The sequence below is a fragment of the Crocuta crocuta genome, unplaced genomic scaffold (genome assembly GCF_008692635.1).
Source record: "Crocuta crocuta isolate KB4526 unplaced genomic scaffold, BGI_CrCroc_1.0 scaffold229, whole genome shotgun sequence".
Taxonomy (NCBI): Eukaryota; Metazoa; Chordata; class Mammalia; order Carnivora; family Hyaenidae; genus Crocuta; species Crocuta crocuta.
Window position 1 is genome coordinate 2,958,862 of NW_027536464.1, and position 15,179 is coordinate 2,974,040.

The window sequence follows — 15,179 nt, forward strand, 5'->3', positions numbered from 1 at the left end:
CCCCCCACCCCTGCCAAAACCCCAAATGAGATGAAACAGACTGCACTAACTTTAATAAAAACCAGCTCCTTTCTTCCAGCCAGATCTTGGCTAGATGTTGGACCATATGATATAGATAAGTAGCTTTTATTCAGTGTCTACTATGTACTGGGCATTAGTGTCAAGCACATTTTACATGGGCCGTCTCATTTAATCCACAGTCTAGCTCTAGGAAACTAGGTACTAATATTACCCCCATTCTAGAGATGAGGAAACTGAGCCACAGGAAGTAAAGGAATTTACCTAGTTCCTACCACAAGGTGGTTGGCATGGGAGCCCCAGCATTTGCCTGAAAGCTGAGCTCTTACTCATTCCACCATGGGTGTGTGGCAGAGCTGATTCACAGGGGCTTGTTCAGCTAGTAGAATGTGCTTTTGTTAATGGTCCTGTGAACCCCATGGTCTGTTTTTGTTGTTGTTGTTATTTATTATTTATTTATTTAGTGCAAATGAGGAAGAGGCGGGGGGGGGTGGAGAAAGAGGATCCAAGGCAGGCTCTGCCCTGTCAGCGTGGAGCTCAGTGTGGGGCTCAAGCTCATGAACGGTGAGATCATCACCTGAGCAGAAGTTGGACGCTTAACCGACTGAGCCACCCAGGCTCCCGTGGTCTGTTTGTTACCCAGACAGTTACCCACCAGCTAAATCACAGGGTTGACAGATGCAGCTCCCGCCCACTGCGTGCCTACTTGCTAGCGCACCTGGACCAGAAGGCGTCCATCTTCATAAGAATCCTGTAGGAAATAAGTCACTGGCCCCATTTTGCAAATGAAGAATTGGTTCTTTGTCCAAAGTCATATGGTAAGGAACTGGTAAAACAGGAATTGCAACCCAAATTTTTTTTCCTGAAATTCCAGGGCCTGGAGTTGAATCCCAAATATATATACATATATTTGGAGACACAGAATCTGAAGCAGGCTTCAGGCTCTGAGCTGTCATCACAGAGCCCGATGTGGGGCTCAAACCCATGAACTGTAAGGTCATGACCTGAGCCGAAATTGGATGCTTAACCAACTGAGCCACCCAGGCAACCCCTAAAAAAGTATTTTGCCTCTATTTATTCTTTAGTTTCCAAAGAGAATGGTTACTTAAAAAAGAAAACAAAAACAACTTTGAGTGTAAAACAAGCTCAATTTCATTTACTAAAAAGTAATGGGCATCACCTCTTTCATACATTTTAGCTATGAGATGTCCCAATATTAAATTGATCAACAGTTTTCTCTCTGTGACCTGTCCCTTCCAAATATGTTTTTGCTATCTGCAGGTCTGCCTTATATACATAAGGGCTTGGCCCTATTCTTGATGTCTCTTAGAATGATGTCTCTTCTCTGGGCCAGATGCCAGGAAGCCCTGGGTGAACGCATTTGTGCAATGCTGACACGGAACACATCTACAGAAGGAAGCCCTTGCAGTCCCAAGGTATGGCTGTAGACCAGGGTCCTTTGCAGAACTAAGTCATCCTTTTCCAAAGTTATGCATTTTTTCCCTCAAAGCAATAACTCTAGGCACAGTTCTCAAAGCAAATACTTGTGTTACAGTAGAGATATGTACAGCCAATTTTTCTATCTGCTTTGTCAAGCACATTTTAAAACTTTGGCTGCCAGTGGAGGGCCTTCCATAGAGCTCAGAACTCCAAGTCTCTGCCCCAGGCTTCTGGGTTCGCGTTCCTATGTGATGTTACTACCCCGAATATCCCCATCTGACCACCAAACGTGGCCAGCTGGAAGAAATGAGCTTCAGTGGGCACAGGTTTAAGGTTGCCGAACACATTTTATTCTCAATCCTTTTTCTTTTTCAGTATGGTTTAGTATTACTCAGGAATCAGCTTAAACCTCCTGGTATCAGGTATCCAGTCATTCCACAGAAAAGTCACAAGCCCCTAGACTCCAAGATCCTAAATCTCCTAGACTATGAAGATCCAAGTGTCTGAGTTCTTTGGAAAGTTGGCTCAGTATAAATGCCCAGGTCCCTTTTAGGCTCAGGAGAGAAGTGGAAGAAGATGAGTGGACAATGATGGACGTAGGGAAGTGACAGCACCTGAGAAAGGGACAGTAAGGAAGCCAGAACTCTTATGTTTACTTGACTATGGGAATTCACTCGCTTTAGCTACTTATTTAATCTCTTTTCCATTATGGCTGTGATGAAATAAAAAAACTATTTATCCACTAAAATAGAATTGGAATGCAGTTCAGATTCTTAATCTCACATTTTTTTAATGCAACACCAGGCAGCCTCTTCATCATTCTCTGCCCCATTTTTTCCTATCATTTTTCTCCTTCCTCTCTCTCCCTCTATATTTCTTTGAGCTCTTCTTGTTTATCCTCCCTGCCCTTTCTCTTCAGTAGGTGAATAATCCAGAATCCTCATGCTTATCAAAGTTGCCATTGTCCATCTATTAACTACTAGAGATGCTCCCAGGATGGGGGAGATGTTAGGTAGGAAAAATCTAGATGGCACTGGATTCCTTCAAAGAAATATATTCATGCAGGCACACTATGGCCACCTTGTCTGTCTAGTACAATTAGCCTTGATTGTACCTTGTCTTTTAGAAATAGTGGTGGCGTGTTCCCTGAAATCATCTTTTCCCCCTTCTCATCTCTTGGGTTTGAGACCAGTGTTTGCTCCAAGTTGGGTTATAATTTGGGCTTTGTGACATAAGTACTTTCTTCTGTCTAATAAATAGAGAGGGCTAAATTATTGCCCAAGAGTTATAGGAATTGGAATTTAATATGAGAACGTGCATCCTCAGAAATGCTGGGGAGACCAGAAATCCTAAAAGCGCTATTCTTGGAAGACTTCTATGTTCCTTCTCTACTCCACCATGTCCTCCTCCAATCCCACTGGCTTACGGTTGATGTCAGGCCTGAGTGAGGAGCTTCCTTGAAACTGTCAGACACCCACTGAGTCACTCTTTGAACTTTTGACCCACCAAAAGTTGGGCTGGGGTCCAACCCAATCCAATCTGACCCAAATGAACCTGATCAGATGTTTGATGTTTTGAAAGAAACTTGAGGAGAGTGTCAAGAATTTTTAAGATATCCTCTTTGTCTTTTTCTGTCCTCCTCTTCTGCTAGTAATTATTACTAAATTGAGTTTAGGGGACAGTCCCTATCTTGCCCTATACCTTATGCCCAATAATAGCCTGGGATGCTTTTGGGCTATTACTGTCTTTAAAGTGTAGAGCCTTAATGATTCTTTCCATAACTTTTTCTTTTCTTTTTTTTTTTTAATTAAGCCTCAGGACTTACAGGGATTCACTTGCAAAGAACTCTTCATTTCTATCCACTCCAAAATTCAATTATTATAAAATAATGAAGGACAACTGAAGTGAACATACCGGTCTCTCTGAATCTCTACCTTAAGAATCTCATTTTTAGCTCCTGAAAGCTTTATTCATCTAAGACTGGATGGAATCTCCTATGAACCCTTGCCATACCTCGGGCTTCAATTTTGTGGTCTGTATCTCAGTAGAAGACTGCAAGAAATGCCTGTCTCCTTTATCCCCTGCAGTGAGTGCCTGTTCTAATCAGATTGTTGGCAGGGTCAGTGACTCTTTTCTAAGCAACTTGGATTCACAACAGAATGATTCTCCTCCAATGCCAATCTAAACAAATGCCATCAACTCCATCCCAGAAAGTATTAAAAACAGAAGAGTCCCTTTGTGACTCTGATTGGCTCTGTGACTTCCTTGGGGCAATTTTTGGTCTCGGGCTTGTGTCTCCTAATCATCCAAAATGTGGGTGGGCCATGTCCCACCCCGACCGTGGTTGTGAGCTCAGATGATTCACTCAGCTTTCATCATAAAGCAATAATCAAATGCAGTTGCATGGTTCACAAAAGGCCCCCACAATTGTCATTGCATCTGATCCTCATAATGACCCTGTGAGCTCAGAGAAAGTAAGGGACTTGTCTGATATCACATAACCAGGAATTGAAGGCTTGGTGTCTTTCTGCACCTCGTGATCTTCCTGTCGATACTAGACTGAATATAGCATAACTAGGCAAGCACATCTTTTGCACAAAGTCTCTTAAAAGTGTGGACAGGCCTTTTGAATTGTTTGCTTATTTGGGTTATCATGCACTGTGCCCCTTTTTATTTTGCACATAACTGAAAGCTGAGAGCACAGTCTGTCTTTGAAAGCATCTCTTTGTATGATATGTGTAGGTGGGGAAGAACAAGGATCCAGAGCTGAGGTGAATTTGCTGATCTTCTCACTGTTCTTGCTTCTCTACTGTGTTCTTGCTTCTCTAAAGAGAGTTATGGATATCCCATTAATAATAGCTATTTATTAAGTGCCTACCGTGTGCCAGGAGCTGTGCTAATGCCTGATATTGTCCCTGTGTGACAAGCTGTAGAAGCCACGGGGTATTTGCAGTTGCTGTTCCCTCTGCCTCAAACACCCTCCCCATATCCTTATGACTCTCTCCCCTTTGCTCCTTTTCCATGTCTGTCTGAAGTCACATGTTCATGTGGTCTTTCCTGACCACTCTATCAATAGCTCACACCCTTCTGCTATCACTCATTCCCTCGTACCTAGCTTTACTTCTCTTTATAGAGCCCATCATCATTATAGTCTATATTTGTTTCTTGATCTGTGTATTATTTTTCTCTCCTACCAGAATATGGACTCTCTGAGAGCAAGGGTGTCCTCCCCTCTCCCCACTTCATACTGTTTTCCCAGAACCTAGAACAGTGCCTGGCAGATAGTAGATATTGAAGAAATATTCCCTGAGTGAATTATCTCATTTTACAAGCGAGGTATCTGAGGTTCCGAGGGATGAATAAATCATTTGCCTCAGGTGACAAAACACGCAGGAAGTGGAACAGAGTCATGAACCAAGGCAGTCTGATTCAGGAGCCCAGCCTCAGGTCCTGCTTAACTGTTGTCTTTCTGTCTCATGAAAGGAATCATAAGGTACTTATCCGTTTGGTGTGGTTTCATTCTCTCTAGTTAGGGCCTCTCAGATCAAGGTGAAAAGACCTAGCTTGCTCATCCATCCTCCTAATTGTGCCCTTGTGCTGTCCCTACCCCATCTCTCAGCCAAAAGACTCCTCTTGTTCGGCTCATACACATCTCCCCCTTCCCATTGCACTGTTTACGAATGTGGGTCTGTGTTGATGCGTATCACAGCCCCCTTAGTCATTGTTTAGCTGTTATGCTTTGCTGGGGTAATTTTCCAGTCCTCTGTTTATATTGTATTTGTGTTCCTCTCCTCCTCCTCCATTTTTAAGGGCAGAGAAAGACGTGCAGTAATACAAACGATAATACAGTTATAATGAAGAGGGAATCATTTTGCCAAAAGGAGGATTTAGTTGTGATTTGTTGAATTCCATTCCAAGTGGATTTTTTTAAGAACAATTTCATAGCTCTTTTATGAGACTTTCCAAACAGAGCAATCTTCTGACACTTTTGTTTCTAGAGGCTTTGTTCCAGCCTTGGGCATGGAGGGCACATAGCTAGCAAAGACTGATGGCTGAGGGAGCTCAAAAAGAGCCTTAAGAGGCTATCTGGGAATATCCCCCAATATATCCTCTCTCACCCCCTATCTTCCCATGGGGCTGGTCATTGCTCTTGGTAGAGAATGACACTAAGAACCCTGTGCCTCCATGTGAGAACACACTTCTAACCCAGCTTCCCTTTTGATACTCCCTGATGTGGATGTGGATTAATTTCCCATGTTCTGCCTGGAACCCTTTGCATTTCACAAATGTAGAATTGGACACACAGACTAGACAGTGTGGTAAGGGGAAAAAGGTGCCCAGAACCAGAGCTGGGTAAAGCTTAATTTAAGTGTGAACTTGAGATTTCCTTGCATGGCACCTTTCCTTGAATTCCCAATTTCCAATGTCTCTGGAAATTACATCCTGTATGTTCAATGGTTGGAAGAGGGCATTGGTAAGTGGGGATACTGGGGAGGGAGAAGTGGGAAGAGCAGGTATGAGTCATTGGGCCTGTTAATCTTCAGCAACATCTCTCATGTTCCTGTGCTCTGCTGGGAGCCTCAGGTAACTAACCATTTTCAGGTTGTGTTTTCCAGGCTCCTGGATCAGCTGGCTTCCAGCTAAGTTCTACTAGTGAGAGGCACTAGATGCAGATAGGAGGGAGAGAGGGAGGGAGAAGCCATGTTTTTCTCCTTCCCTGTCCTACTCTTGGGTGGTTTCTCCAGTAGCATCTGGTTGTCCCAGCAGTCTCAGTGGTGGTAGCTGTATCCTGTTGTTGCTACCCTCTGATTTGCCCCATTGTCTCTTGTCTGACTTCTCTATTCTTCTACCTCCTGGGTAACAAATTCCCTGTACTCACATCTCTGTCTTAGATACTCAAGTATGGTTTTCATTATTTTTATTTGGTCCTTGACTGATATAGAAAGATTTATCTTTAGAAATAAAACATGTTGTTTTTCATTTGTCCTTCGTCATTGGAAGTGACATAATAAACAATAGTTCATCAGCATAGAGCAACGTTGTTGTGTACATGTGTTTTTCTTTTCTCACACCAGAGTTTGACGAAGCAAAATAACAAAATGTCTTTTAAAAGTAAAACGCTTTTAAGAGTAAAGGAATTTAAGAAGAAAAAAAGAAAAAAAGATGGCTAGGTCTCTTGTTTTCTCCTCTTACTTTTGAAACCAATATTTTTCACTCTGTGATTTGAATATGATTCAAATGTTCTCTTCTACCTCCAGTCCTTGGCTTGTTAGGAGGCAAAGAGAGAGGGTAAGAGGGAGAGAAAGAGAGGGAGAGGGGGACATAGAGATATCAGTCCAGCAGGCAGCGAGCTCAAAATGCAAACATTTTGCATGAACACTGGATGCTTGGGTGAGCTGGGATTATTTAGCAGAATCAACATAAAACTTCCTCTACTTATTTGGGCTTTGGGATATACTTCACTGGAAGCTGAAATTCAGGAGAAAGAAAGAAAAGTGCAAGCCATGGAATAAGAGAGAGAGGTGTGGGAAATGAGGCACGTTCTCCCTTGGCAACAGGAAGCAATTTCTTTGTCAGGAAAGCGGTTCATTTTCAAGGCCCAGACCCCTTGTTTATGCTTAGGTGTGAAGCTGGCTTAGGAAGTGAGTTTAGCTTGCCTATGCACTTTTACGAATGTGCTGGCTATTCAGCAAATTCAGTATGGAAACATTTTAGGTAAGCAGAAAAAAAAATATATTTTTAAAAAGTTGATTTAGCAGAAGGTCAGAGTATACAACCAAGGGGGAAAAAAGGAGGGAAAAAGGGCTTAAAAATGTGTGTGCATGCGTGTGTGTGTGTGTGTGTGACACACTAATTTAGACCAGCTGGGGTGATCTCACAGGGACCCCATGGGCCAGAGCTGCCATTCCTCCATGAAGAGCACATCTCCCCTGGAAATGTGTACTCAGGTGCAGTTGCAGGCTCTGAGGTCATGGCTATGGCCCTAGCCAAGATCCTCCCAGGCTTCAGCTTCTGCTTCCTCTAGAGACGGTTGGTCAAGAGCCATCCTTCAGAGGTCAGAGCCAGACCATGAGTCCAATGTGCATGAGGACAGCATGAATTATCCTTGGAGACCAGTGAAAGCCCTGCTAATGCAGACATTGTCTTTCTTCTTGGAGAAGTTAGATGTCTCTTTTCTCTCTTCCTTCTTCAATGGCCTCTGGTAGCTTGGGTGGTAAATTTCTCTGGGATAGGTTATGAAACACCTCTTCAGAGAAGCAGAGGTGAGACAAAACTTTCTTGGACCACTCTTCCACCTCATTCTTCTCTTTTCCAAAGCTCTTCCAAAGCTCTGGGTGTATCAGGGTGTTGTGCTTCCTAAAAAGGCCAAGAAGATCCATTTATGTTGGCTGAAGGACAGGGAGGGAGAAAAAGAAAAGAAAGGGTGATCTCTTAAGGAGGAGGGGGTGCATTATAGACTACTATGTCTGGAAGGGACTGGAAATGTCACCTTAGTCAGGTCACTATAATTACTCAAACAGTACTTGTCTTCTTGAGTTACTAAGGGACTGTATGCCTTGTAAGAGCTGGGCTTGCTTTCTTCTGTTCACAATTGTATCTGTAGTTGAGCCCAGTGCCTGGGACATGAGAGGGAAGAGCTGGAGTCACCCCAAGATTCCAACAATACAATGAGCAAGTGTAAAAAAGCACTTGTTAGTTGCAAAAAAGTTCACAGAGCCTGAAAAAAAAATGTGTTGTCTCTGTCCAGAGAATGATGGAGAATAAGGGAACACTTACTGAATACCTACTGTGGACCAGCCCTTGGGCTTTTACCCAAGGGATTTATGCAGAGGCAGAGAATTGAGGCTATCATTCTCTGAAGACAAAAAGAATTCTGCAGCTTAAAAATAATCAAAGAGGATTAGTGCACCATCTGCAGATTAAAATGCCAGCCACTGTAAATTAATGAAATGGGCTGGGAAGGGACCGGGGAAAAATGACAAGCACATATCAGGCTAGAGGAAAGGAAAGGGCTAACTTTGCTAGGCAGTGGTGCCTTGTAGGTGTTGACCTACAGTGTTGACCCAGTGGGACCAGATCCTCTGGATTTGAAGACAAGCCAGAAAGTTGGTATTCATGTGAAATATCCTGATTTAATATGTTGGTGACCAATTAAAAAATTAATACAGTGGACATAATAAAACATGCTTACAGATCAAATCCTTCCTGCCAATTTTCAGCCTCTATCTTAATGGAATTCAGGTTGCCTCATAACAGACTAACATGTAATAGAAGCTCTTTTCTGTCTTTCTTCTTTTACTGTTTTTCATGGAATTGAAGAGGGATTTTCATGAGTTTTTGGGACACGGAAAGTAGTGACACAATGGTGATACTGAGATTCCTATCTCTTCTGGTTTACAGTTGTTCTTCTGTTCCCTGAGGGCCCCAACTCTTTTTTAAAAATTTTTTTAGTTTATTCTTGAAAGAGAGAGACAGAGCATGAGTGTGGGGATGGACAGAGAGAGAGAGAGAGGGACACAGAATCTGAAACGGGCCTCAGGGTCTGAACTGTCAGCACAGAGCTTGATGTGGGGTTTGAACTTGAGAACCACGAGATCAAGGGACACCTGGGGGGCTCAGTTGGTTAAGCGTCCAACTTCGGCTCAGGTCATGATCGGTTTGTGGGTTCGAGCCCTGCATTGAGCTCTGTGCTGACAGCTAGCTCAGAGCCTGGAGCCTATTTCAGATTCTGTGTCTCCCTCTCTCTCTCTCTCACTCTCCCCTGCTCATGCTCTCTCTCTCTCTCTCTCAGAGATACATAAAACATGAAAAATTAAAAAAAAAAAAAAAAGAATGGAGAGATTGTGACCTGAGCCAAAGTTGGATGCTTAACCGACTGAGCCACCTAGGTACCCCAGAGGGCCCCAACTTCTTTTGAATCTTTCATAGCATGTGTTCTAGTGCTGGGCATAGAGAGGGCACACACTGCATATATGTTGATAAAATAGGTGTGGTTTTCCTCTAAGACTAGTTTAATGGGGAGCTGGAAGATTTAGGGTGGTGATAAATTGTTTGCAATCAAATTTTTCTGCCTTTTTTTGTCTTTAATTCTCTTGAAGTTTACATTATATATATATATATATATATACATATATATATGTGTGTGTGTGTATATATATATATATATCACTGTGTAACAAATTACCCCCAAACTTAGCTTCTTAAAACATTTATTACCTCATACTTTGTGTGGTTCAGGGATCTAGCTACCTCTTCTTTAAGTTGGGTGCCTCTTCCTTAAGATCTCTTATAAAGCTGCAAACAAGGTATCAGCAAGGGCTCTAGTCTCATCTTAAGGGTTGACCCCAAACTCACTCACATGCTTCTTGGCAGGATTCAGCTCCTCATGGTCTATTGCACTGTGGACCACAGTTCTTTTTGGATATTGACCAGAAGTTTCCGTCAGTTCTTTGCCCTGTAAGCCTTTCCCTAGGCAGCTCCTAACAAGGGGGCTGGTTTTCATTTGGATAAGCTGGCAAGACAGAGAGCAAAAGAGTGCAAGACAGAAGCCATTTTTTTTGTAACCTATTCTTGAAAGTGATATACCATTACTGACTCCAAATTCTCTCCTTCAGTTCATGGAAGGAAACTCACTGGGTCCTCCTAACACCTGAGGGGAGGGAATTCCACAAGTCATAGGACTACCATGGCAACAGAACCAAGGCGACTGAGGCCTTAAACCTTTGTTCCTGACTATTTCTTAGCCTTCCTGTCTGACCAGGAAACTCTTGGAAATTTTTGTCCCACATCTTCTTAAGAAATTCTAGGAATTACAGACATTTTTTCCTCCTTTTCATTCAACTTACTTTGATATGAGAAAAAAATCAGAGTGGCAAATGAATTTTAGAACTGAAATTTCTGGTAGGTTTTTGGAGAGAGATGAGAAGGATCAATGGATTCTGAGTCAATCAAGCTGGAAAGTTTTGTTGTTGTTGTTGTTGTTTGTGCCTGGTGTCAAGGTCAGATGAACTTGGTCCTACAGTGACTGAGCATCTGATAGGTGTCAGAAATAATGTAGTTACAGTGGGTTCTCTCATGTCTCGGGCATTGGGCCATGAGATAGATGGGCAAAACTAAGTAAGAACTAACTAGTTCTCACTAATGAAGAACCCCAAGCAGATCCTTTGTTGGTGAAATTCAATAGATCAGATTAAGCAGTAAGGCCAAGAATCAGCATCAAGAGAATAAATTTATAAATCTTATGTTATTCCAAGACCAAGAAGTTAGAAACACCATTGGCTGAGGTCATTAACAATGCTGAGATCCAGAATCTTTTTAGGCAGGAATGACACCTTGATTACTAGAAGTCCAAGGAACAAGCAATCAGTAAGAAAAGGCAGAAAGCTGGCTTCAGGGATGACCTGGCAGGGCCCAAATTAAAGGTCAGGAACAGGGCATCCCAGCTGCTAATGAGACTGGGCTCCAATGAAGGCTCCCTGGGGAGACTGGGAAGGAAGCCTGGATCTCAATCACTGAAGGGAAGACAGGGAAGTAACATAGGAGAAAACTCCAGCTTAGAAGACAGAGGCTTGGTCAAGAAATAAGCAAGAGCCTGATTATTGGGGAATAAGATAGCCTCAGTCAAGCTGGGCCAGTAGCAAGACAGTAAGAGGAGACAAAAAGTTGACGGCTGCCAGAAACCAAGATTGGTCTCCAAGTTTGGCATGGGACTGAGACTACTGGTTGAGATCAGGCAGTGTCACTCGCCAGGGTTAGAGTAATGCAGGAACCCAGAGCCAGGACCGACATTACACCCTGGCGACCCTGTGACCAGTTGTACTCAATACCCTGGGATACCTCATGGGAAAATCAGACAAGCGCTGTTCTGAGAGGCAATTAGGTTTCAAGACTTCCTTCCCCAGCCAAGCATCAGCATGAAATTGGAGGCTTGGCTTCCAAGCGCCCACCCTCCTCTGTTCTCTTTCCTCTTGTGAGGGGCAGGGTGAGAAAAAGGACATCACAGAAGAGAGCCACCCCGGGCTTCCAGACCGCCTAGGGAAGATGAATGAGTAAGGAGGTGGGATGGGGGTGTGTGTGCAATACCACAGCCTTCTCTACCCCTCTACAAGCTACGTCCCTAGCCCCCAGCCTAGGAATATTCTTCCCCGCTGTTTGCCAAGCCACACTCTCCACAGGACTCACACATATTTAGCTATGTTTTCAGCTTTTCCAGGAACCTTCTCACGTCTTCTCTTTTCTTCATCCTCCTCACCTCCTTCACACCACCCACAGCCCCAACCCCTCATCCAGCTTTTACTCATCGTGTTTCTAATTATGCAAGCTAATTTGTTTCCTTTCATGTTTTCCCAACCTGCCTGTATTTTCCAACCCAGTCCCCAACAACCGTGGGATGGAATACTTTCCCTGGGTAGGGTTATGGTTTTTCCTTCATAAGTGAATCCCTGATGCCTAAGCTGGGCTCTGTGTGCCGTAACTTCTCCAATAACATAGCATAAAGGACTCTCTGGTTGAAGTGGAAAAAAAATTCAAGTGCTGTTCTGGACCTCTATGATCAACTTGGTTTGTGTTAAACTTCTGGGCACAGGAGTTTGCACAAATTTATAACATTTACTGTCCCCTCCCCACCTGTGTAACATTGTGCTTTGTCACAGCAATCAAATTCGGAGCAGCTGGAGGGTAGGGGTCGGAAAACAAACATTTTCTGTGCTGCTCATAGAACTAGCACAGTGTGGGTACCCCCTAAATTGCTGACAAAGTCTTTGCTGAATGAAATGGAATTTTCCTGAAGTGAATGCCTCTTGACTATCTTTAGAATTGGACTTTCATGATAAAACAATCAGGAGATTTGGCTGAATTTTCCACTATTTAACTCACAATATTGAGGTCATGTAGAAACAAACTTTAAGAACATAATGACCTTTAAAAAAAATCCATCTTTGAAGTCAGCGTTGGTCACTAGTCTGTGGCAGACCACTGCTTACATTATACACTTTCTTCTGTTCTTCCCAGGGCAAGGGAAGATTTTGGGGACAGTCTGACTCTGGTTATCTACAAAGTTGAGTTATGAAACTGGCCCTTTTGAGCTTTACCTCTGCACATTAACTGATTTTGCCTACAGTAAATTGAAATAACTGAAGAATGTCAAAGAAACCCAGGAATTTTCTCACACAGGACCAGGCATGATTGAAGAACACCATCACACAAGTGCTCAAAATCTTTCCCAAGATCCTCTGAGGGTTAGTACCACTGGTTTGACAATGGAGGAGAGGGTGAGCCTGAGGAGGTCCTGCTGTCTCTGAATGTACTTGGCTCAAGCACAAAGATCACACATCAGCTTCGTAGATACAGCAGATTGAATGTATTGGAGAAGTAGGGGCCTCTGAGGGTCACCAGAGATGCCACTCCTGGCTTCTGTCCCATCTCAGTGCCTTACTCTTTCATCTGAGCAAGACCTAAGGTCCTGCTGTTTGAGTTGGCTTTGCCCCTGCTCCATGATTTCAGTTCGTCGTGTCCATTCTCCAACATGTGGGCTCATTTCCATCCTCCGAGCACTATTGTTTTTCTGACTCTGAGTCATCCAGAAAAGCTCAGTAATAGGGCCTTTGTATCATTATTTGCTTTTCTAATTATATATGTCTTTCCCCTTCCCAATGCTAGAAGACACCAAATTGCATTTGAAGTAACTGCATGGTGAAAAGCAACAACAACAAACCACTTCACTCCTCCGGGTGGAAACATGCAATTGTACCAAGAAGGATAAGGAAAAAGCTGCTCACATTTGGAGAAAAAAGTTGGAATAAGGGAATGAGAGCAGATGGGATACTCTGGCATCTCACTCAAGAGATGTGAGAACTCAGTACATTCTTTGGAAAAGTAGGACTGTGAGGCTAAGCCAAGGCCTTTAGTATGAAGTCCCAGTGGTCTGGATGGGCTAGGAATCCTCTTTTTGGACTTCAGATCCTAGAAGGGGTAGTAGCTGCTCCCACAACTTGCCTTGCCCTACCATCCTACAGTCAGGCTGGAACTTTAGAGAACTGATCTGTTGATGAACCTGGATTCCAGCGTTTCTTATTGTGAACTTGGAATGTCACAATGGCATTAGATACAATGATGCAGAGAGAGTCCATGTGGCAATTCAATGGAAGCTTTACCCATGACAACAATGGAAGCCCCAAGGTCTGCTGGCCAAATGGCCTTATTCAGAGCACCAGGACCTGCCATTATTAAAATGCTCTGTTGCATTCCATAGCAGACATCTATTCTTCTTGCTTTCCAGCAATCCTCTCCATATTTTCCTGGAGCATCACCCTTATTTTCCTTTGCAAAACTATCTCTCTCCTGTTCTCAGGGTATGTGAGGTCCAGGTGAGGTTACATGATTCATATCTGACCAGCCAGGCATCCCATGCTGCTATCCATACTAATTGGCTCAGGGATAGGTAAAGTATACAAATATGTGCATTTCAAATCTAGCCTTGAATATTGATGATGGAGAAAAAGATTCCTGTTGGGCACCTGTGTTGAACCATGCCTGAGCTTTTCAATTACATGACTCAGTGAATGTCCTTATTTACTTAAGTTAGCTTAAGTTGATTTTCTCTCTTATAACTGACAGAATGACATATGTTTTATGAAAAGCCAATTACTGATATAGTCTATTCCATCTTTCAGGTTGTCCTTATCTTACATAACAGGAGATAGTTAAGTTCTCCCTACCTATTAGATGCATAAAAGAGCCAATAAACAAGAAATAGAAACATGGTGGCTAATGGCTGGGCTCTATATAATTTTTATGATTCCATTGACTTTATTCTGGTTGTGGTCTAGGAAGTGGAATCCAGATTCTTCTAAATCCCAACTTCATATTGGCTCCTGAGAGAGAGTTCCAGATCTTAAATAATCTCCAGTGGGCTCAAGGGAGAAGGGATGGTCCTTTTTTTTTTTTTTAATGTTTTTTATTTATTTCTAGGAGAGAGAGAGAGACAGCATGAGCAGGGGAGGGTCAGAGAGAGAGGGAGTAACAGACTGAAACAGGCTCCAGGCTCTGAGCTGGCAGTCAGCACAGAGCCCGACGCGGGGCTCGAACCCACGAACCGCGAGATCATGACCTAAGCGAAAGTTGGACGCTCAACCGACTAAGCCACCCAGGCGCCCCAAGGGATGGTCCTTTTAAGCCCTCGGTGGGAAATCCTTTGAATATTGGTTTCTGAATGTAAAGCCAAACAACTAACTGGATTAGGGAGGGTCAAGGGTATAATCTGAACGCTACTGAAGACACTGGATAGAAGCTGTTCACACCAAAACATTTTTATTATCAACTTTCAGATGCTAAGTTGACACCTGAACTGATGATCCTCAGGCTTAAAGGAATGGGTGGCCTTGGCCCTGATTTGTGGATATGCTGCACATTTCCAGATTACAGTGTTGTTCAAATGAACCTGTTGGAATTCACCTCTCTGAGAGAACATTACCTTGAACCCTGAGTAAGAGCAGTGCAGGAGGTCCTGCAACTTAAGGGCTACCCATATTTCAAAGGTCATCCCTAAGTCTGGATGTCTCCAAGAGATGATGAATTCCAAGGTATTCGAAGGTCCAATATTAGACATAATTATTAGTCTCCTGAGATAATGCATTGGTTCTCAATAAAGCCTTCTCTATCTTAATCAAGAGTAACTTTTATTCCCTCTCTTATATGTTACACACATGTTATAGTTTTTTAAA

At 43.1% G+C, this 15,179-nt stretch overlaps 1 long non-coding RNA gene across 1 annotated transcript; it reads left to right on the forward strand.

The window, feature by feature from the left end:
- Positions 1-12,478: 12,478 nt before the first annotated feature.
- On the forward strand, positions 12,479-13,705 carry LOC144218721 (uncharacterized). The gene is made up of 2 exons (XR_013331240.1): positions 12,479-12,695; positions 13,117-13,705. It is a non-coding gene; the product is annotated as an uncharacterized LOC144218721 (long non-coding RNA).
- Positions 13,706-15,179: the final 1,474 nt, after the last annotated feature.